Source organism: Elephas maximus, chromosome 14, assembly GCF_024166365.1.
Source record: "Elephas maximus indicus isolate mEleMax1 chromosome 14, mEleMax1 primary haplotype, whole genome shotgun sequence".
Taxonomy (NCBI): domain Eukaryota; kingdom Metazoa; phylum Chordata; class Mammalia; order Proboscidea; family Elephantidae; genus Elephas; species Elephas maximus.
The window spans coordinates 79,978,629-80,000,574 of NC_064832.1; the positions used below are offsets into that span (position 1 = coordinate 79,978,629).

Here is a 21,946-nt window from a genome sequence, read left to right on the forward strand (position 1 = left end):
GAAGGCAAAGTATTATAATGAAATGTGCAAAGAAATGGAGATAGAAAACCAAAAGGGAAAAACATGCTCAGCATTTCTCAAGCTGAAAGAACTGAAGGGAAAATTCAAACGCAGAGATGCAATATTGAAGAATTCTACCAGGAAAATATTAAAGAACACAGGAAGCATCAAACATAGATGGGAGAAATACACAGTCACTGTACCAGAAAAAATTGGTTGATGTTCCACAAGTTCAAGAGGAAACATGATCAAGAACCAATGGTACTGAAAGAAGAGACCCAAGCTGCACTGAAGGCACTGGTGAAAAACAAGGCTCCAGGAATTGAGGGGATACAAAATGAGACATTTCAGAAAAAGGACGCAGAGCTTAAGATGCTAACTTGTCTATGCCAAGAAATTTGAAAGACAGCTACCTGGCCAACCAACTGGAAGAGATCAATATTGGTACTCATTCAAAAAAAGAAAGGTGATCCAAAATAATGCAGAAATTATCCAGCAATATCATTAATATTACACACAAGTAAAATTTTGCTGAAGATAATTCAAAAGAGGTTGGAGCAGTACATCAACAGGGAACTGCCAAAATTCAAGCCGGATGGAAAAGAGGACTTGGAACAAGGAATATCATTGTTGATGTCAGATGGATTTTTGCTGAAACAGGAAAATACTAGAAAGACATTTACCTGTGTTTTACTGACTGTGCAAAGGCATGCTACTGTGTAGATCATAACAAATTATGCATAACATTGAGAAGAATGGGAATTCCAGAACAGTTAACTGTGTCCATGAGGAACCTGGACATAGACAAAGAGGCAGTCATTGGAATAGAACAAGAGGGTACGGTGTGGTTTAAAGTCAAGAAATGGGTGTGTCAGGGATGTATCCTTTCACAATACTTATTCAATTTGTATACTGAGTAAATTATCTTAGGAGCCGGGCTATATGAAGAAGAATATGACATCAGGTTTGGGGAAGATTCATTAACCAGCCTACATTATGCAAAAGACACAACCTTGCTTGTTGAAAGTGAAGAGGACTTGAAGCACTTACTGATGAAGATCAAAGACCACAGCCTTCAGTATGGATTTCACTTCAACAAAAAACAGAAATCCGCACAACTGGACCAATAAGCGATATAATAATAAATGGAGAAAAGTTTGAAGTTGTCAAGGATTTCATTTGATTTGGGTCCATAATCAACACCCACGAAAACAGCAGTCAAGAAATCAAACATTGTTATTTCATCAGGGAATTCGATGTAAAAGAACTCTTTAAAGTGATAAAATGCAAAAATGTCACTTTAAGGACTAAGGTGCACCTGACCTAACCCCGTGGTGTTTTCAATTGCTTCATATGCATGTGAAAGCTGGGCAATGAATAAGAAAAACCAAAAAATAATTGATGTTGGGAAAGAATATTGAATATACAGAGGTCTGCTTGAAGAATGAACTGTCTTGGAAGAAGTACAGTCAGAAGGCTCAATAGAAGCAAGGACAGCAATACTTCGTCTCACATAGTTTGGACATGGTATCAGGAGGGACCAGTCCCTGGAGAAGGACATCATGCTTGGTAAAGTAGTAGGTCAGCAAAAATGACAAAGACCTTCAACAAGGAGGATTGATACAGTGGCTGCAAAACTGTTTCAAGCATGACAACTATTGTGAGGATGGTGCAACGAGGCAGTTTTTCATTCTGTTTTAAGTAGGGTGGCTTTGAGTTGGAACCAACTCAAGGGCACCTAACAAAAACAACATGATTGTTGAAATAAGTTCCTAAATAGTCTACTCATGTTTGGTCTCTGTTTTTAAAAGCAACACATAAGTTGTAATTTTATTTATTTTGGCTTTTCAAAGGTCTCCTATCCCTAAATGATAGGTGCCTAGCCTGAAATTTGAGACATCCATAAACTGGCATACATGTTCTCAGTTTGTTACTCAATACTATTCTACATATTCTCTGTGCCACTCACTGTTCCTGACACAAACACTTCTACTTCTAGACTGTATAACTTTACTTAGATGTTTTCCTCTCTGCTTAGAAAACCTCCTCCTTTATCCCTAACTACTAATTTTTTATAACTCATTAGCTGTTGTTGTTGTTAGCTGCCGTCGAGTCAGTTCCGACTTATAGCGACCCTACGCACAACAGAAGGAAACACTGCCCGGTCCTGCACCATCCTTACAGTCTTGTTATGCTTGAGGTCATTGTTGCAGCCACTGTGTCAATCCACCTCGTTGAGGGTATTCCTCTTTTTCACTGACCCTGTACTCTGCCAAGTATGATGTCCTTCTCCAGGGACTGATTCCTCCTGACAACATGTCCACAGTATGTAAGACACAGCCTCACCATCCTTACCTCTAAGGACCATTCTGGCTGTACTTCTTCCAAGACAAATTTGTTCATTCTTTTGGCAGTCCATGATATGTTCAATATTCTTTGCCAACACCACAATTCAAAGGCATCAATTCTCCTTTGGTCTTCCTTATTCATTGTCCAGCTTTCACATGCATATGATGTGATTGAAAATACCACGGCTTGGGTCAGGTGCGCCTTAGTCTTTGAGATGGCACCTTTGCTCTTCAACACTTTTAAAAAGGTGCTTTGAAGCAGATTTACCCAGTGCAATGTGTCTTTTGATTTCTTGACTGCTGCTTCCATGGTTATTGATTGTGGATCCAAGTAAAATGAAATCCTTGACAACTTCAATCTTTTCTCCATTTATCATGATATTGCTCATTGGTCCAGTTGTGAGGATTTTTTGCTTTTATTACGTTGAGGTGCAATCCATACTGAAGGTTGTGGTCTTTGATCTTCATTAGTAAGTGCTTCAAGTCCTCTTCACTTTCAGCAAGCAAGGTTGTGTCATCTGCATAACGCAGGTTGTTAATAAGTCTTCCTCCAATCCTGATGCCCTTTTCTTCGTATAGTACAGCTTCTTGTACTATTTGCTCAGCATACAGACAGAATAGGCATGGTGAAAAAATACAGCCCTGACATACACCTTTCCTGACTTTAAACCAATCAGTAGTAACCCCTTGTTCTGTACGAACAACTGCCTCTCAATCTACGTAAAGTTTCCTCATAAGCACAATTAAGTGTTCTGGAATTCCCATTCTTCACAGTGTTATCCATAGTTTGTTATGATCCACACAGTCTATTGTCTTTGCATAGTCAATAAAACATGGATAAACATCCTTCTGGTATTCTCTGCTTTCAGCCAGGATCCAGCTGACATCAGCAATGATATCCCTGGTTCCACATCCTCTTCTGAAACGGGCCTGAATTTCTGGCAGTTCCCTGTCGATATGCTGCTGCAGCCATTTTGAATGATCTTTGGCAAAATTTTGCTTGCATGTGATATTAATGATATAATTCTAGGAAAACTGGAAATCATCAAAAATGAAATGGAATGCATAAACATCAATATCCTAGGCACTAGTGAGTTGAAATGGACTGGTATCAGCCATTATGAACCGGACAATCATATAGTCTACTACACTGGGAATGACAACTCGAAGGGGAATGGTGTTGCATTCATCATCAAAAAGAATGTTTCAAGATCTATCCTGAAGTACAATGCTGTCAGTGATAGGATAATATCCATACTCCTTCAAGGAAGACCAGTTAATACGACTATTATTCAAATTTATGCACCAAGCACTAGGGCTAAAGATGAAGCAATAGAAGGTTTTTATCAGCTGCTGCAGTCTGAAATTGATCAAACATGCTATCAAGATGTTTTGACAATAACTGGTGATTGGAATGTGAAAGTCGGAAACAAACAAGAAGGATCAGTAGTTGGAAAATATGGCCTTGGTGATAGAAACAATGCCATAGATCGAATGACAGAATTTTGCAAGACCAATGACTTCTTCATTGCAAATACCTTCTTTCACCAACATAAATGGCGACTATACACATGGAATCGACTCAGCAGCAGGGGGCTTATACACATGGACCTCGCCAGATGGAACACAGAAATCAAATTGACTTTATTTGTGGAAAGACACAATGGAAAAGCTCAATATCATCAGTCAGAAGAAGGCCAGGGTTTGACTGTGGAACAGACAATTGGTCATATGCAAGTTCAAGCTGGAACTGAAGAAAATCAGAGCAAGTCCACAAGAGCCAAATTATGACCTTGAGTATATCCCACCTGAATTTAGAGGCCATCTGAAGAATAGATTTGACACATTGAACACTTGTGACCAAAGACCAGACGAGTTGTGGAATGACATCAAGGTCATCATACATGAAGAAAGCAAGAGGTCATTGAAAAGACAGAAAGGAAAGAAAAGACCAAGACGGATGTCAGAGGAGACTCTGAAACTTGCTATCGAGTGTCGAGCAGATAAAGCAAAAGGAAGAACTGATGAAGTAAAAGAACTGAACAGAAGATTTCAAAGGGCATCTAGAGAAGACAAAGTAAAGTATTATAACAACATGTGCAAAGAGCTGGAGATAGAAAACCAAAAGGGTAGAACACACTCGGCGTTTCTCAAGCTGAAAGAACTAAAAAAAAAAATCAAGCCTCGAGTTGCAATAGTGAAGGATTCTATGGGGAAAATATTAAAAAAATGGCTGAACGTTGACCAATTCTTTTTGGTACGGTGGCTCTGTATATTCCTTCCATCTTCTTTTGATGCTTCCTGCGTCATTTAATAGTTTTCCCATAGAATTCTTCAGTAGTGCAACTGGAGGCTTGAATTTTTTCTTCAGTTCTTTCAGCTTGAGCAATACTGATCCTGTTTTTCCCTTGTAGCTTTCTATCTCCAGGTCTTTGAACATGTCATAATACTTTACTCTGTCTTCTCCAGCTGCCCTTTGAAATCTTCTGTTCAGCTCTTTTACTTCATTTTTTTTTTCCTTTTTGAAAAAAACAATTGGTAAGGCCTTAAAGAAGATAAAAAAAAAAAAAATGGAAACTTTCTTCTTTCAAGAAAAAAAGAAAGAAGGCCTATATTCCTGAATTGTACTGTGCTTGAAGGAAAGAATGCTAAGAGGTGATGTTGAGGAGATAAGAAGTGGCCGTATAATGTGGGGCATTTATCACCAAGACAAGAACTGTGAATTTTATTCCAACTGTAATGGGGAGATATCAGGTGTAATCTTGTCTTATTTATTAGACATATCACTATGATTTAAGGTGAAAACTAGACTAAAGAAGGTCACCTCTGGTGGCAAGGTGAACTGGTCAGTGCCTATTGACCTAAACTAAAAAAAAAACTAGCAAGGTATAATATCTAAATCTATACTCGTAGAAGCTGAAGTGAGAAATGGTTAGATATGTGTCAAGTACAATGTGAAATAAGTCAGATGGAATCATGCACAGCTGTTTAGATCAGAATGAATAATTACAATAGTCACTGGTGTTAACACAGGCTTTTGTTCCTTACAGTAATCAGAAAGATGATAATTGGAGTAAGGGTTATCAAGAGACAGGTTCTCCCAAAAGGCTCCAGTCCAAGTGTAGGATATTTTTGACGGAATCCATGTGCACCCCTCATGCACCATGGACAAGAGAACAAATGAGGGCTTGTTCTGAGGCTTAGGTTGTATAAACTGGAGGAGTATACTTGCTGGATTGCATTAGAAAGGTGAAACAGGGAAAAGAAAGGAGTCTTTGTTCAGGCAAGTGGCCTGGCCATTGTCATTTGTTTGCATGCAAGACAGAATAACCTGAAAGAACATGTCTTCCACTCTAGCTACAAAATTGATTCTGTATAATTAAGTAGTCATGGAGACAGAGAAAGTTACTTTGAACTCAGAATAAGGAGGAGGTTTTCCTTGACAAGAAGAAGGGAAAGAGAGAGAGAAACTCAATTTCCAGCCTCCATATCAGAGAATGTTCTGAGCCCAAAGCTTGAGCTTAAGCAGTCTGCCTGGGAATCTTACAGGCCAATCACCCTCGTAGCAATATGCAAAATATTTTGAGGTACAATAACCTGAACCTGTAGTTTGATGGAATATGTATGAGTCTCTGAGTAGCAGGAGAAGAGAATGGAAGAGGAATTAAAAGAGAAGAACAAAGGATGATACTTAGATTTTGGATAGCTGGATAAATAGTAAATTAATTAATTGAGATTAGGAAGATTAGAGGAGGAAGATGCTAAATTAGGAAAATAAAGAATTCTTATGTGGGTGTTATAAGTTTCAGGTAACTATACTATAGATTGTTCATTTGAAGTCATATCCTAGGCAGAGTCCTGAGCTCAGTCTAGAGGTTGAAGCTGAAGATAAATATGTGTTGTTAGTATTTGGAGCATATGCAAACCATGGAGCTGACGAAGTTTTTTGAGGAAGAAAGTGTAGATAGAGAAGAGGAAGTAGTCATAGGTTAAGGACTAATATATACTGTAGAATTCTAAAAGGACAATTAGAAAAAAAAAAGAAAGGAAAGAAATACTATAAAAGTTTAGTACCTCTTCAATATTCTTATTCTCATGGCAACATAAAAAATTATGTATAATAACACTGGTCAATATACTGCTATAACAATAATGATAAAAATGTTGTAATTTTTGTTAGGTGCCATTGAGCTCATTCCAACTCATAGCAACCCTATGTACAACAGATGGAAACACTACCCTGTCCTGTACCATCTTCACACGACTTCCCATGTTTGAGCCCATTGTTGCAGCCACTGTGTCAGTCCTTAAAGGTCTTCCTCTTTTTTACTGACCCTCCACTTTACCAGGCATGATGTCCTTCTTCTTCGCTTCTAAGGAGCAGATTTGTTCATTTTTCTGGCAAACCATGGTATAGTCAATATTCTTCTCCAACAGCATAATTCAAATGAATTAATTCTTCTTCAGTCTTCTTTTTTCATTGTACAGATTTCCATGCATATAAGGTGAATGAAAATAGTATGCCTTGGGTCAGGCACAGCTTACCCCTCAAAGTAACATCGTTGTTTTTTAACAGTTTAAAAAGTTTTTTTTTGCATCAGATTTGCCCAATACAATATATCATGCAATTTTTTGTCTGCTGCTTCCATGGGTGTTGATTGTGGAGCCAAGTAAAATGAAATCCTTAACAACTTCAATCTTTTCTCCATTTATTATGATACTGTTTACTGGTCCAATTGTGAAGATTTTTGTTTTCTTTTTGTTGAGGTGTAAACCGTATTGAAAGCTGTAATCTTTGACCTTCACCAGTAAGTGCTTCAAGTCCTCTTCACTTTCAGCAAGCAAGGTTGCTTCATCTTTAATGAGTCTTCTCCAATTCTGACGCTGAGTTCTTTTACATATAGTCCAGGTTCTCAGATTATTTATTTGCTCTGTATACAGACTGAATAAGTATGGTGAAAGGATACAACCCTAAAACACACATTTCCTGATTTTAAATCACAGAGTGTACCCTTGTCCTGTTCAAACGAATGTTTCTTGGTCTATGTACAGGTTCCACATGAGTATGAGTGTTCTGTAATTCCCATTCTTTTCAATGTTATCTAAAATTTGTTATGATCCACAGAGTTAAATGCCTTTGCACAGTTAATAAAACACAGGCAAACATCTTTCTTGTATTTTCTAATTTCAGCCAAGAACCATCTAACATCACCAATTACACACCTTGTTTCACATTATAATCTTAATTATAAAAATAACTAAGATTAATTCAGTGTTTAACACGTACTAGTAATTTTATTACAATTATAACATAATTTACTCATTCAAAACACTCCCATTTCATAGATGAGGACCCTGAATAATTCACAAATATGTCTGATGTCAAGATTCAGAGCTTGGGTGTGATTCCAGTTTTGACTGCCCCCAATGCCAGGCTTTTAAAACATACTAGTGCTTAACAGACCAGAAATTACATCTACATTTATGTCTGTGTTTTGTTTTAAAGTCTGGGTTTTATTTTTATTTCTTGATTATTTCCACAGGCTCCAAAATGTAGAGCGCAGACTAATTTATTCTGCCATGTATATCCTACAGTCCCTCTATCTTTCACAAGCAGAACAAAAGCTGAGTGTATGGACCTAAAGAAGTAGGAAGGAACTGATTATCTGGCTCAGGAGTAAAGAAAAGAAAAACAATAAACAACTGTGGATTTAGTTTTCTTCAGTGCATTGGCCTGACACATATTTATTGTCTGCTTCTCAGAATTCTACTTATAATGATGAACTATGAGTATGGAATACATTTTTTTTTCTCAATAAAGGTAAGGTGCAGAGATACAATTTATTGTAGAAAAATATAGTTATTCTTACAACTTTTTGTGTTAAGATTTTTATGAATCATATTTAAACTATTAAAAATGTTCTATTAATTTATACTCTCCATATGTGCATTCTATAAAAGCAATTTCATACATCATATATCCACAATTTTTGTTTAATTATCATATATTGAGGGAGTTTTCTGTATTGAACTAATATGCACATAAAATATTGTTTTCTATTTTTTCATAACCTGTTTCATAAATACAAACAATTAGAATATATCAACATGTTAACACTGTCATGGGACTAATCAGTTTATTTTATTGACTCATATGTTCTCTCAAAATTCTCATGAAGATGCATAAAAAGTTATCATTCTAATCTAAGCTAAAACTGACAAACCAATGGGAAAATCAGGAAATTAAACAGATGATCTATGGAAAAGAAGTTGATGCTGTAGCTAGAACTCCACATCAGACATTCAGAAAACAGGACATGTGGCAACTGTGAAACCGGCCCCTCTTCCCACATTATAAAATCAAAAAAAAAGAAACCCTTTGCTGTTGAGTCGATTCCAACTCATAGCAACCTTATATGCAATTGTTAATTCATCTATGTTGAAAGAATACGTTTTTAAAAAATTTTAATATTTTTAAATATGTAAAATTTATGTTGATTCTTCTAGCAGTTAAAACATTTTTTTAGCATCCATGCTTTAAAAAGTAGTAGAATTAGCGCAAGATATGTACAACATATTTTAAGTTATTATGAGTGACACTTTAACCTACTTATGCGTAATCTAATACGTTGGAGAATACAACACTAATTTAGAACCAATTGAAAGAATTACGGTAAAACATGATAGGTAATGGTAAGTGTATATAGTAAGATTAAATAATAAGCTCCACCAAAAAATGATAAGGATTTTAAGACAGAGTGAACATACAAAATCTAAATATGTGGCATATTTTAATTTGTGAATAGTCCAATACAACAAAACAATAATTTCAACATCAGTATGCACAAAAAGAGATAATTCAAGGAAGGATGCTTAAATGAAATAAACAGAGTTACAGTTAAGGTCATAATTCACAATGAATATTGAATCCTGAACATTTATGAGCTTGAACAGATAGATTAAAATATATTAAGCAAAGCCTGCTATTAACTCTAGGAATAATTAAAACAGAAAACAGTCTAAGTATTTACTAGATCAATTTAATAACAGAGAACAGGATACAATTTGAAAAACATAGTTTAAAAATTTATTTTGTGTACATTTGTAATGGTATATTTATATACATCTAGTACATATTTTTTTAGTACATGTACATAATTTTAAAAATCATTTTATATTTAGTTCAACAAATATAAATGTTATGATTGCATTATCTGATCACAATGCAATCCAATGCTTAATTACTAAAAATGGTTAACATCAACACTCAAAAAAAATGCAGCCATGTAAATTTAACACCAGTTCTCTAAATAAACCCTTCATTGAATAAGAGCTTATATATCCAAAAATCAAACAGAAAGTAAACTAAGCAGTAATCAGAGGAAAATGTTTAATGGCTGATATTTTATCATTAAGTAAAAATAAGTTTAAAAGCAATAAACATTGAATTCCTTAAAAAAAAAAAAAATTAGTTCTATAGGAAGAAGAAAATAATGCAAGTAAAAAGGACAAATTAAAAATCAGAAAATAAAATAAAATAAATTTAAAGACCTAGGTGATGATTTTAGGAAAAAAAATTTCCAGTAATATTGAATAATTAAAACTAAAGAAATGATAAAACTGTTAAATATCAGAAATGTATTCTGAAATATATAGTATATTCTAATATATTAGTAAAACTGTATTTTAGTACAGGTAGCTCCTTTATAAATAGGTAAATAAAAAGTTACATGTAGTACTTTTTTTTAAATAAAAATTGGGTTATATCTACTGAAAGGTACAAACAGCCAAATTGGTTCCAGGTGAATTAAAAAAAAAAACAAAAAAAAAAACTCAAGCTGACCGAATTATCAGCTCTCAATATTTGGCCCTTTTTTTATTATTTATGTCTTTCCCTCAATACAAAATCTCTGCCAGAAGGATTATATTTCTATAGGAATTTTTATGTCATTAGTTATCTTACTCTTTCCCTTTCACTCATTCTATGTCGTAATCTATTTAAATACTAAGCTGAGTGTTTTTTAAATATTATAACTGATTTTAGAATTAGGTATTTTTTTTTTCTGGACTTTTGGTGTCTATTCAATGCATTTTGCCTATATTTATACTGCCTCAAATGCTAGTATCCACAATTAAAACATTTTATATGTCACCTATATTCCCAAAACTACTGAAATAGGCATTAACTATACCAACTGGCACAGTGGTTAAGAGCTCATCTGCTATCCAAAAGGTTGGCAGTTCGAATCTACCAGTTGTTCTTTGGAAATCTTATGGGGCACTTCTCCTCTGTCCCATAGGGTCACTATGAGTCAGAATCTTCTCAACAGCAATGGATTTATACCAACACATCTTGTGAATTTCATATATCCCGTTTATTTTCTTCTTCTATATTACAATGAAATATTCTCAAGTGTTAAATTAAATACACATGTTACTGATGCATATTAAACAGAGAAATGACGGACAAAATAGGAAACAAGGTGATAGGTGCAAATCTATTTAGCAATGGAGATTTGTTAAATGATAAGGCATTATGGTATATGGTCAATCTTCATTATTGGCACATTCTGTATTTACCAATGGAGCCTATTCAGGAAAAATATTACTGGTGCTTTTGTGGTCAAGTGATCATTCCTTCCAATCACATGCATAGAGAGGTGAAATTATTCAGCTAAGATTGAACAAGGCTGGTTCAGTATTGATAATCCAGTCTTCACAAGGATTTCATAGAACTTATAATTAGTGCAAACAATAAAATCAACTATATAAGTATAAAAAGCACTATTCAAAATGATTGGTTGAATATCAGCATTTTTTGGGAAAAAGCTATATTTATATAATACTTTATAGAAAATAAATTGCTTGTGTATTCAAAATCGGGTTATAAAAATAATAAAAAATTTCTACATGTATTTATTTATGTTCTTGTGGTAGGGAATATTAAAATTATTAACATTATTTTGTCTTTTCACTTAGAAAAATGCTTTATTTAAAGGGATTGATAATGTGTTAAATACACTTGCTCGTCTTCTATCAACATGGTTAGGTTTCAAAGACCAGCACACTATGGGAAAATCAGCATTGAAAAAATGGAGGATGACATATTAGATCACAAAATGGAAGATGACTACATCGTTACCTAACTTCCAAATTACATCATTGCATCTCTGTCAAACTACTGAGAATCATGGCCTAGTTATACAGGCCATGTTATACAGTAAAACTACAACTCTGTTAAGGATTAAAGTAGAGAGATTTATTGAAGACAAGACAGTTTAAATTAGGGATAAGCAGAATCTAGAAAGTGAAACTATGCTCTCTAAGGAGTTACAGGCATGCAGGCAGTATTTATTTTGTTAAACCAGGAAATAACATATTCTGCATAATAGCATAATATTTTAATTGGCTTACTCGTGATTTGTGGCTTAAGATTTTGTTCTGCGGCTCTTTGGAAACAAGCTAACAACATTCTGATTTCTGCTTTGTGAGGCAAGATGGTTGAGGCTGGATCTGTTAATATATATGATTTATATATATACAAATATAGACTATATAAAATTTATATATGTAGATATAGTCTGTTACTATATATGATTTAAAGAGTAGATGTGGGCTTTGATGACTGCAACAGGTTAACAGGGCATTCACAAGGAAATCGTTAAGAGATTCCTTTCTGCTGACATAGCTTTCTTGTACAATGTGGTTTCTGGGAATGACTTGTATAGCCTGTTGAAAAAGAAAATATTTCCTTAGATACTATATTAAGTCTGTTTAAATTTTAACTTCTTAGAGTACAGGAGGCTTTTTTAAAAATGTGGTTTAAGCTGAGGCCCAGAGACAATCATCCTTTAGTCAAGTACACCAGAAATTTAAATTTTAGGGTCCTCTATCTCATTTTTTTTTTATCTCAACCATCACAGACAGCATTACTCTACCTCACATCTCAGCATTGGTTACAAACAGGCATACTTTGTTAATGCACAGAATAGTCGGATAGTAGATTTTTTACTATTATCATAAATGTGAAATGTCTGACCATGAGATAGTTGATAAGTGAAGTGTGTGTTTAAAATTGGCTTGGCTATTTTAGATTTGGGGGAGGGCATTTTCATAAACAGTTTAGAGTGAACTAGTAAATATCCACAAGAACCAAAATCCTTAGTGATTTTTATGGATCTGTTTGGAGAGAACTGAGATCTTAGCCATTGATTAAATCATAATAAGTGTAAATGTATTAAAATTTCACGAATATTCAGAGGTAGGCAGGACAGATAAAAATGATATAACTATCTGCTATCTACAACATACCCATTTCAATTCAAAGGCACAAATAGATTGAAGACAATGAAATAAGAAGTCAAGAGCAGAAGGAAATTTGGTGGCTTCAAAATTTGTGGAAATTAAAGAATACTGTTTTAATTAATCAATGTACCAAGTTGAAAACTATGAAGGAAGTTAGAAAATACTTTATGATCAATGAAAATGAAAACATGGCATAAGTAAGAAATAGGTATAAAATTTGAGAAAGTTTAGTTTACAAGCGTTAAATCTAGTTGGATTCACATTTTTTTAGTATTTATAATTTTTCCCAGGATTAAGAAAAATGTTTGACTAACATGAATTGTAAAATATGGCAAAAGCTAAATTCAGTGATCCAATTGTGGCAATTTTCCTAAAATATATACATGCTATTTTATGGTCATTATCTAAGCAGGCTATTTTATCTTTTATTGGAGCTTCATTTTGCCCCAGGGAACCCAGCAGCCAGAATATGTGTTATCATTGCATGTATGTCGAAAAGACAGTACACACTCCACTAAAATACACTTATTCAACACATTCACTTGGCAACCGCCATCTGCTACATATTTAACACAACCTTGAAATTATCTGCTGTACAAGGAATTGAGAGCAGGATTTACTTCAGTAGAAATACAAATTAATTGAATAACATAATTTGTAGTTTATTCCTTTAGATTCCCATAAAATAAACCAATTTTAGCTAAATGGATATTTTTCTTGAATGAATAAATTCATTACACTCAGTCAGAAAAGCACGGTGAAGCCACGGTGATTTAAGGGCATAAGTAATTGTACTAGGAAATAAAAGAAATATATTAATTCAGTAATACTTTAGGCATGGATTTAGGGCAATTTTTTATACAAATATGACCAATTTCCTTTTTATTGGTTCTGCTGGCATTTCTGATTGATTTGTTTTAGAAAAAAATCCTTTATGAGTCATTTATAGAAAGCACTTACTTTTTGCAAGACATTCAACTTATTCCAGAAATCAACCTCTAGCCATGAAATTTTTTTTTAGCCATGAAAAATTTTAGTTTAATATGTCAACAATAAAATATATCTACTCATTTCAAAGCTTTTCCTCCTGATGTCTCACTTCAAAATTATCATGTGCAAAGCTAAAAATTTACCTGAATGACCATTTGGCCATAAAATGGTCCCATTATAAATACAGAATATTTTTCAAGCTATGCAATTATATATATGCAAATATATTTATAATTGTATATGTATATGTAAAATTTCAATATGTACATATATATTAATCAAATCTATCATTTCAAAAACAAACAGTATACATTTTTGTTATAACAATATTTTTAGAACTCTATAGAATTAATCTTTACAAGTAGTTCCAAATATACAGCCCTATACTTTAAAATATAAAATAAACTATTCAGTAGAGTTTTAATCCCCATTATCTGTACTTAATAGAAACCAAATACACAGAACAGAGAGGAATTGATTGATTCTGGTTTTCTACAAAAGTGTGACTGTGAAAATTAACAAAATATAATCTTGATTTTTGCTATACCCAATCAATACGTATGCAATACTCCAAATTACAATGTTGTTAAATTTTCAGTTATTGGAAACATGTGCATCAAGATATGAAATTAGTCTTTATATTCACAGTAAGTTATATTAGCTATACAATCTATATGAATAAATGAGATCATATATGCCCAAAGCGAAAATATTCTCAAAATTTTGCCTTTGTGTATTTAAAGATATAGTTCTTATCCTTTGTTGATATCAAAGTTCGTTTATGGTATTTCTAAAAAATAACATATATTTATAAGATAAATACAATTTGCAATATTTATAGGCAAATGGAGAAAGTTTAAAAACATCTTTCCCCAAAATTGCACAAACTTTGTTGCTACTACGTAAAAGAGCATACACAGTATAGTTTTTTTTTTTTTTCTGGTTTGCAAGTTTTCAATTATCATATGGAATTTAGGTACACAAATAAATATTATTCCTTACTGACAGGAATAAATAGAACATCAATTACATTTAGTATCTAAACCATCCTTAATAAACTTTAAGTAATATTGTTTTAGCTGCATTATTATTTTTATTTAAAATATTTGTTGTCACTAACATAAGTTTATTTTGACTACTCATATCTTTTTTTTTTAAAGATTTCAGTATGTTTATTTTCCCCATCTCATGTAGTTAGAAAATACAGTATCAAAATGTTTCATTCGTCTATGATAAAAGGAAAAAAGGTTTAAAATGCTGAATCAATGACATATAAAGAAGTTCTAAGGAATTATCATGGAGACGAAAAGATAGTTTAAGTAGGAGCTCTTCTGAACTTTCAGAGAAGGTTCCAGATACAAAGTTTTCTTGGCTCAGGCCCTGCATTTGTGTTCCAACCTTTATGAGGCGTTCCTGCATGGCGCAAATGGTTAAGCATTCGGCTGCTAACTGAAAGGCTGGAAGTCTGAGTCCACCCAGAGGCACCTTGGAAGAAAGGCCTGGAGTTCTACTTCTGAAAAATCAGCCATTGGAAACCCGACGGAGCACAGTTCTCCTCTGACACGTGGGGTTGCCATAAATCGGAGTCAACCTGAAGGCAATTGGTTAACCTCTGTGTATGAAAAAGGTGTTTTAAACTAGCACTGATCATTTTTTTTCGGTAGTGGTGATAGATTTGCTTTGCTGAGTACCTACTCACTGCTACAGATGCTGATGACGTTTATTTCTGTAATTGCTCATATTCACTCAGTCTTATGAACACCTAAACCCTGAAGGTGTAAAAAAATAAAGATCAAATTGTAAAACTGGGCCATTTTAATGTTTTTTATCACATAATGAATAGTTCTCTTGAGGATTACAGACACGAAGGCTGGTAGTATTCGTAAACGCATGGTAAAGGTGGTTTTCCTGGTTGTTTTGTAGTCTTCACCAATAATTAGGAGTTACTTATGTGAAACTGCTATCAAACCGGTAAGACTGCGTTTATGCATCCATCATTTTCAGGATTGTTGGTAACCTGGGCATATTTTCCCCAAATAACCTTGCCTCCTTGTGTCACAAGGCCCAACTCGCTCACGTTCACCTCATTGACAGTACTTTTGGTAATAACACCCAAAGTTGTATGTAGTGGGGATGAGGGATTCTTCCTTACACCAAGTATCTGCAGGCAAAAGGTGGCTTTAAGTTCAGGATGCGTTACGTGAGCCTTCTTGAAACGAAGGCTCACGTAACGGTCTGATGAATCGTTCATACTTAGATGGTTTTCGCGTAAAGCCATCCCCCAACAAAGCAGACTTTAGTAACTATCCTCTTCCACGCTTTCTTCTTTCTCTTTCCTGTTCGAATGACTGTTAAAACTTCTGTTTCTCCCTGGGCACGGACTTTGGGCAGAGGGACTTCCCATTTTCCCGCTTTCTCTTTTCGTTTTTGTTTAATCATATTGGAAAGTACTTTAGCTCGGGACTGCCCCTCTCTATCCAGCAGATAAGCAGGTACTGCACCTTGTGGGGTCTTCTCACCATTCTTTTGTTTGGTGTTTCTCTTTTCATGCATCTTGATAGTTTTTTTCATTTGTATTTTCTCAGCATGGCGCTGCTTATGGTAGAGCTTAGCCTTTAGGCCAATCATCTTTTTCACCTTTTTGAACGTTCGTGAGCCTCTCGACTTTCCTTCTTTCTCTTTTTCTCATGGTAATCCAAACGATATCCACAGCGCCTACGGTGTAACTCAATACATTCATTTTGTGGCGTGGTGACGGCTGCAAAGCCCGGGGAGGGGTATCCCGGGCGCGAAGGAACTCGCAATTTTCGGGTCTCTGAGACCCACGAGCCGACTCCACACAAACTGCGACAGGAAAAGCTACTCATATCTTTTGATTTTAAATTTTAAAATGCAGAAAGACAACTTCATGTTTAATTGCACATTGATTTAGTAAGTTTTTTTTTTATTAACTTTTATTGAGCTTCAAGTGAACGTTTACAAATCAAGTCAGACTGTCACATATAAGTTTACATACATCTTACTCCATACTCCCTCTTGCTCTCCCCCTTTTGAGTCAGCCCTTCCAGTCTCTCCTTTCGTGACAATTTTGCCAGCTTCCCACTCTCTCTATCCTCCCATCCCCCCTCCAGACATGCGATGCCAACACAATCTCAAGTGTCCACCTGATATAATTAGCTCACTCTTCATCAGAATCTCTCTCCCCTGCACTATCCAGTTCCTTTCATGTCTGATGAGTTGTCTTCGGGGATGGTTCCTGTCCTGTGCCAACAGAAGGCCTGGGGACCATGGCCGCCGGGATTCCTCTAGTCTCAGTCAGACCATTAAGTTTGGTCTTTTTATGAGAATTTGGGGTCTGTATCCCACTGATCTCCTGCTCCCTCAGGGGTCCTCTGCTGTGCTCCCTGTCAGGGCAGTCATCGATTGTGGCCGGGCACCAACTAGTTCTTCTGGTCTCAGGATGATGTAGGTCTCTGGTTCGTGTGGCCCTTTCTGTCTCTTGGGCTCTTAGTTGTCGTGTGGCCTTGGTGTTCGTCATTTTCCTTTGCTCCAAGTGGGTTGAGACCAATTGATGCATCTTAGATGGCCGCTTGTTAGCATTTAAGACCCCAGACGGCACATTTCAAAGTGGGATGCAGAATGATTTCATAATAGAATTATTTTGCCAATTGACTTAGAAGTCCCCGCAAACCATGTTCCCCAGACCCCCGCCCGTGCTCCACTGACCTTTGAAGCATTCATTTTATCCCGGAAACTTCTTTGCTTTTGGTCCAGTCCAATTGAGCTGACCTTCCATGTATTGAGTGTTGTCTTTCCCTTCACCTAAAGCAGTTCTTATCTACTGATTAATCAATAAAAAACCCTCTCCCACCCTCCCTCCCTACCCCCCTCGTAACCACAAAAGTATGTGTTCTTCTCCGTTTTTTCTATTTCTCAAGATCTTATAATAGTGGTCTTATACAATATTTGTCCTTTTGCCTCTGACTCATTTCACTCAGCATAATGCCTTCCAGGTTCCTCCATGTTATGAAATGTTTCAGAGATTTGTCACTGTTCTTTATCGATGCATAGTATTCCATTGTGTGAATATACCACAATTTATTTACCCATTCATCCTTTGATGGACATCTTGGTTGCTTCCAGCTTTTTGCTATTGTAAACAGAGCTGCAATAAACATGGGTGTGCATATATCTGTTTGTGTGAAGGCTCTTGTATCTCTAGGGTATATTCCGAGGAGTGGGATTTCTGGGTTGTATGGTAGTTCTATTTCTAACTGTTTAAGATAACGCCAGATAGATTTCCAAAGTGGTTGTACCATTTTACATTCCCACCAGCAGTGTATAAGAGTTCCAATCTCTCCGCAGCCTCTCCAACATTTATTATTTTGTGTTTTTTGGATTAATGCCAGCCTACTTGGTGTGCGATGGAATCTCATCGTAGTTTTAATTTGCATTTCTCTAATGGCTAATGATCGAGAGCATTTTCTCATGTATCTGTTGGCTGCCTGAATATCTTCTTTAGTGAAATGTGTGTTCATATCCTTTGCCCACTTTTTGATTGGGTTGTTTGTCTTTTTGTGGTTGAGTTTTGACAGAATCATGTAGATTTTAGAGATCAGGCGCTGGTCGGAGATGTCACAGCTGAAAATTCTTTCCCAGTCTGTAGGTGGTCTTTTTACTCTTTGGGTGAAGTCTTTAGATGAGCATAGGTGTTTGATTTTTAGGAGCTCCCAGTTATCGGGTTTCTCTTCATCATTTTTGGTAATGTTTTGTATTCTGTTTATGCCCTGTATTAGGGCTCCTAGGGTTGTCCCAATTTTTTCTTCCATGATCTTTATCGTTTTAGTCTTTATGTTTAGGTCTTTGATCCACTTGGAGTTAGTTTTTGTGCATGGTGTGAGGTATGGGTCCTGTTTCATTCTTCTGCAAATGGATATCCAGGTATGCCAGCACCTTTTGTTAAAAAGGCTATCTTTTCCCCAATTAATTGACACTGGTCCTTTGTCAAATATCAGCTGCTCATACGTGGATGGATCTATGTCTAGGTTCTCAATTCTGTTCCATTGGTCTATGTGCCTGTTGTTGTACCAGTACCAGGCTGTTTTGACTACTGTGGCTGTATAATAGCTTCTGAAATCAGGTAGAGTGAGGCCTCCCACTTTCTTCTTCTTTTTCAGTAGTGCTTTGCTTATCCGGGGCTTCTTTCCCTTCCATATGAAATTGGTGATTTGTTTCTCTATCCCCTTAAAATATGACATTGGAATTTGGATCGGAAGTGCGTTAAATGTATAGATGGCTTTTGGTAGAATAGACATTTTTACTATGTTAAGTCTTCCTATCCACGAGCAAGGTATGTTTTTCCACTTAAGTAGGTCCTTTTGAATTTCTTGTAGTAGAGCTTTGTAGTTTTCTTTGTATAGGTCTTTTACATCCTTGGCAAGATTTATTCCTAAGTATCTTATCTTCTTGGGGGCTACTGTGAATGGAATTGATTTGGTTATTTCCTCTTCGGTGTTCTTTTTGTTGATGTAGAGGAATCCAAGTGATTTTTGTATGTTTATTTTATAACCTGAGACTCTGCCAAACTCTTCTATTAGTTTCAGTAGTTTTCTGCAGGATTCCTTAGGGTTTTCTGTGTATATAATCATGTCATCTGCAAATAGTAATAACTTTACTTCCTCCTTGCCAATCCAGATACCTTTTATTTCTTTGTCTAGCCTAATTGCCCTGGCTAGGACTTCCAGCAGGATGTTGAATAAGAGCGGTGATAAAGGGCATCCTTGTCTGGTTCCCGTTCTCAAGGGAAATGCTTTCCGGTTCTCTCCATTTAGAGTGATATTGGCTGTTGGCTTTGCATAGATGCCCTTTATTATGTTGAGGAATTTTCCTTCAATTCCTATTTTGGTAAGAGTTTTTATCATAAATGGGTGTTGGACTTTGTCAAATGCCTTTCTGCATCAATTGATAAGATCATGTGGTTTTTGTCTTTTGTTTTATTTATGTGATGGATTACATTAATGGTTTTTCTGATATTAAACCAGCCTTGCATACCTGGTATAAATCCCACTTGATCATGGTGAATTTTTTTTTTGATGTGTTGTTGGATTGTATTGGCTAGAATTTTGTTGAGGATTTTTGCATCTATGTTCATGAGGGATATAGGTCTATAATTTTCTTTTTTGGTAATGTCTTTACCTGGTTTTGGTATCAGGGAGATGGTAGCTTCATAGAATGAGTTGGGTAGTATTCCGTCGTTTTCTATGCTTTGGAATACCTTCAGAAGTAGTGGTGTTAACTCTTATCTGAAAGTTTGGTAGAACTCTGCAGTGAAGCCGTCCGGGCCAGGGTTTTTTTTTGTTGGGAGTTTTTTGATTACCGTTTCAATCTCTTTTTTTGTTATGGGTCTATTTAGTTGTTCTACTTCTGAACGTGTTAGTTTAGGTAGGTAGTGTTTTTCCAGGAATTCATCCATTTCTTCTAGGTTTTCAAATTTGTTAGAGTACAAATTTTCATAATAATCTGAAATGATTCTTTTAATTTCATTTGGTTCTGTTGTGATGTGGTCCTTCTCGTTTCTTATTCGGGTTATTTGTTTCCTTTCCTGTATTTCTTTAGTCAGTCTAGCCAATGGTTTATCAATTTTGTTAATTTTTTCAAAGAACCAGCTTTTGGCTTTGTTAATCCTTTCAATTGCTTTTCTGTTCTCTAATTCATTTAGTTCAGCTCTAATTTTTATTATTTGTTTTCTTCTGGTGCCTGATGGATTCTTTTGTTGCTCAGTTTCTATTTGTTGAAGTTGTAGGGACAGTTCTCTGATTTTGGCTCTTTCTTCTTTTTGAATGTGTGCATTTATCGATATAAATTGGCCTCTGAGCACTGCTTTTGCTGTGTCCCAGAGGTTTTGATAGGAAGTATTTTCATTCTCGTTGCTTTCTATGAATTTCCTTATTCCCTCCTTGATGTCTTCTATAACCCAGTCTTTTTTCAGGAGGGTATTGTTCATTTTCCAAGTATTTGATTTCTTTTCCCTAGTTTTTCTGTTATTGATTTCTCGTTTCATTGCCTTGTGGTCTGAGAAGATGCTTTGCAATATTTCGATGTTTTGGACTCTGCAAAGGTTTGTTTTATGACCTAATACGTGATCTATTCTAGAGAATGTTCCATGTGCGCTAGAAAAAAAAGTATATTTTGCAGCAGTTGGGTGGAGAGTTCTGTATAAGTCAATGAGGTCAGGTTGGTTGATAGTTGTAATTAGGTCTTCCGTGTCTCTATTGAGCTTCTTATTGGATGTCCTGTCCTTCTCCGAAAGTGGTGTGTTGAAGTCTCCTACTATAATTGTGGAGGTATCTATCTCACTTTTCAATTCTGTTAAAATTTGATTTATGTATCTTGCAGCCCTGTCATTGGGTGCATAAATATTTAATATGGTTATGTCTTCCTGATCAATTGTCCCTTTTATCATTATGTAGTGTTCTTCTTTATCCTTTGTGGTGGATTTAAGTCTAAAGTCTATTTTGTCAGAAATTAATATTGCTACTCCTCTTCTTTTTTGCTTATTGTTTGCTTGATATACTGTTTTCCATCCTTTGAGTTGTAGTTTGTTTGTGTCTCTAAGTCTAAGGTGTGTCTCTTGTAGGCAGCATGTAGATGGACCGTGTTTCTTTATCCAGTCCATGACTCTCTGTCTCTTTATTGGTGCATTTAGTCCCTTTACATTCAGCGTAATTATAGATAAATAAGTTTTCAGTGCTGTCATTTTGATGCCTTTTTATGTGTGTTGTTGACAATTTCATTTTTCCACATACTTTTTTGTGCTGAGGCATTTTTCTTAGTAAATTGTGAGATCCTCATTTTCATAGTGTTTGACTTTATGTTAGTTGAGTCGTTACGTTTTTCTTGGCTTTTATCTTGAGTTATAGAGTTGTTATACCTTTTTGTGGTTACCTTATTATTTACCCCTGTTTTTCTAAGTAAAAACCTAACTTGTATTGTTCTATATCGCCTTGTATCACTCTCCGTATGGCAGTTCAATGCCTCCTGTATTTAGTCCCTCTTTTTGATTTTTGAGATCTTTTATCTATTGACTTCCATGATTCCCTGTTATGTGTATTTTTTTTTTAAGTAATCTTATTTTGTTTGTTTTTGTGATTTCCCTATTTGAGTTGATATCAGGATGTTCTGTTCTGTTTTGTAACCTTGTGTTTTGCTGATATCTGATATTATTGGTTCTCTGACCAAACAATATCCTTTAGTATTTCTTGTAGCTTTGGTTTGGTTTTTGCAAATTCTCTAAACTTGTGTTT

General features: G+C 35.3%; 1 pseudogene; it reads right to left on the reverse strand.

Moving 5' to 3' along the window:
* Positions 1 to 15,586: 15,586 nt before the first annotated feature.
* LOC126058098 (ribosome biogenesis protein NSA2 homolog) lies at positions 15,587 to 16,510 on the reverse strand (annotated as a pseudogene).
* Between the last annotated feature and the right edge of the window lie 5,436 nt (positions 16,511 to 21,946).